Source organism: Gavialis gangeticus, unplaced genomic scaffold, assembly GCF_001723915.1.
Source record: "Gavialis gangeticus isolate Ggan-Ray unplaced genomic scaffold, GavGan_comp1, whole genome shotgun sequence".
Taxonomy (NCBI): Eukaryota; Metazoa; Chordata; order Crocodylia; family Gavialidae; genus Gavialis; species Gavialis gangeticus.
The window spans coordinates 6615438-6617968 of record NW_017729006.1 but is presented as its reverse complement, the minus strand read 5'-3'; the positions used below and the strand labels follow the sequence as shown (position 1 = coordinate 6617968).

The window sequence follows — 2531 nt, the reverse complement described above, 5'->3', positions numbered from 1 at the left end:
AGGATGTGTATTGCTCTCATCCAGCTGTAGGTGCTTGTGGACCCCCTGGGATGTTTGCTGTTGAATGCTGTTGAAAGCCGTTTGAATAAATTGAAAATTTTAAGTTCGGTTGATAAAGAAACATTGACTGGATTTGATAGAGGGTTGTAAGGACATGTTGAAGATAATTTTATAAACTAATTTCTACAGACTATGCCTCAAAAGGGTTAAATTTCACCCGTGCTTTGATCAAGTGCATGAACATTTGTCATTAAACAGAAAAGATGTATGTTGATTGTGTGTATGTGGTGGGTAGGTATAGATCTGCATGTGTTTGGTTCATCTGTTCGTCCTATCTAAAATGAGAGGCAATTCAGTCTTCAAAGAACTTGAATGATAGCTTTTCTTTATGTAGCAGTGTTTAGAAGTTCTTCAGTCAGTGATTTTCCAGTGAAAGTACCATATTTACAGATAAAGGAAAATGATAAGGTTGGGTAATCTTGATAGTGTCCTAAGTCAGTTACTGGTGCTTTTGAGATTTGGAGAAAAACAGAAAAAATCGTGAGATGGCTTAAGTTTGAGGCCTGTTTCTCTGTTTAGCTGCCAATTTGTGTTACTTTCCTATGACATCTTTACTTCACTCTATCTCAGGGCGGGTAATTATTTCAGATGGAGGGCCACTTAACAAGTTTTGGTGAGCCGTGGAGGGTCACAAGGGTGGCCCTGCCCCTTGACGGCTGCCCTGCCCCCTGGTCACCATCTTGGGATGGGAAATCGTGCCCCTGAATTGCTGACCTTTGCCACCAGAAGTTCCTTCCCTTGTCCCCAGAAGTACTCCTTTTGGGAAGGGGGTTTGCCATCTCGTAACTGGAAAAAACCCCAAATTATATGCTAAAAATCAAACATTGACAATAACATATTTTATTTAAAAAAATATTTTTGTCCAGATTTTTGTGTGATGTATAATAGAGGTGATTGCATAATAGCTCCAAATGAAGTCTTACTCTTGCATGTTGTAGGGGGGTGTGGAGGGTTGGGTGTGGGGTGGGGGATGTGGGTGAGGGGTTTGTGGAGGGGAGTGTTTGTGGGGATGTGTAGGTGGGTGGGTATAGGGCTTGTGCGGCATGTGGAGGGGGAGGGGGTGTGTGTGTGCGTGCGTGCGTGCACGCGCGTGTTTGTGGTAGGGTGGGTTGTGGGGGGTATGCACGTAGCAGTGAATGGGGCTCCTCATAGAGGCACATGAGGTTGTGTGAGGGGAGGGTGTGGGATTTGTGTGGGGTGTGGGTGGGTGCAGTGTTTGTGGGGTGTGTGATTTGTGTGCGGGGAGGGTGTGGTTGTGGGGGTTTGCAGGGGAGGGTGTGTGGGTATGATGGGGTGTGCATGGGACTCCTGAGTGTGCCCCCTTCTCCCCCTGAACTGGTCAGCACCTCCCCCCACCTTGTAACAGCCTGGAGCCCATGTGCCCTGTGGTGCCTCCCTGCCATTACCAGCAGTGCACCATCCCAGTACGATGCGTGCACTCCAGACTCGCTCCCACTGGAGCAGAGTGGATCAGCTGGAACCAAGCATGGCCCTGAATTGGCCTTTTGCCTGCATTGCACCACCCACCTGTCGCATGTCCTGCCGCCCCCTGGGCACGCAGCAAGGTTGGGGCAGGTCTGCAGTGCGACTGTCTTTGTACATATAAAAAACTAGAATTCTTGGTTCCAAAATGATTCCTAGGCACCCTAGGTGGCAGTGGCTCCTGCTGTAGGCTTGTCTTCCTGGGCTCAGCAGTGGCAGTGCGAGACAAGCTTTGCTTAGCTCAGGGGGAAAGTGACCCTTCCCCCTCCTGCTGCCGGCAGTTCCTTGCTGTAGCCACCTGGAGCCTGCACCGGTCTGCCCTGAGTCTGCTCTGTGCTGCAACTGCTGCCCTGCAGGGCAGCCCAGAGGTGGCGGTGCAGATGAAGGGCGGCCCAGCGTGGGCTCCGGGCAGCTGCAGCAGGGAACTGTCGGCAGCAGGAGGGGGAGGGATGCCTTTTCCCCTGCCCTGAGCAACAGATTCTGTCTCGTGCTTCTGCTGCTGAGCTTGGGCAGGCAAGCCCAGAGCAAGCACTGGGAGTATGGGGTCAGAGCTGTGCATTGTAGGTCCCCACCAGTACCATGGGGCTGGCAGCAGCAGCTGGAAGGAGCCACCTGCCACCAAGGGACCTGCTGTGGGCTAGATGCAGCCCACAGGCCATACTTTGGCCACCCCTGCTCTACTTTGATAGCTTAAAGTTTCAATTTTAAGTGCATGTATGCATCTTCAAAGGTTTCAGGATTGTGTGTAATGAAAGATGTGATGAATTAAAGGAATACTTTTAGATTTCTGCCCCCCACCTTTTTTGCTATCTTTTGAAAAATAGCTTCATTTCACAGCTGATTTTTGAACTGCAGTTCTCTAATTTATTATGGCCATCCACGAGATCAATAGCTTTATGAATGACTTTTTGCTTCAGGGCCAACGTTTCTTGAAATAATACGCTTGTTTTAAAAAAAAAAAAAAAAAAAAAAAAAAAAAAAAAAAATTT

The 2531-nt window shown here is 48.8% G+C and overlaps 1 protein-coding gene across 2 annotated transcripts in view; it reads left to right on the top strand.

The window, feature by feature from the left end:
* Window positions 1–2531, top strand: part of SLC4A7 (solute carrier family 4 member 7) — a 100526-nt gene that overhangs the window by 56078 nt on the left and 41917 nt on the right. The gene's annotated exons all lie outside the window — the stretch shown is intronic.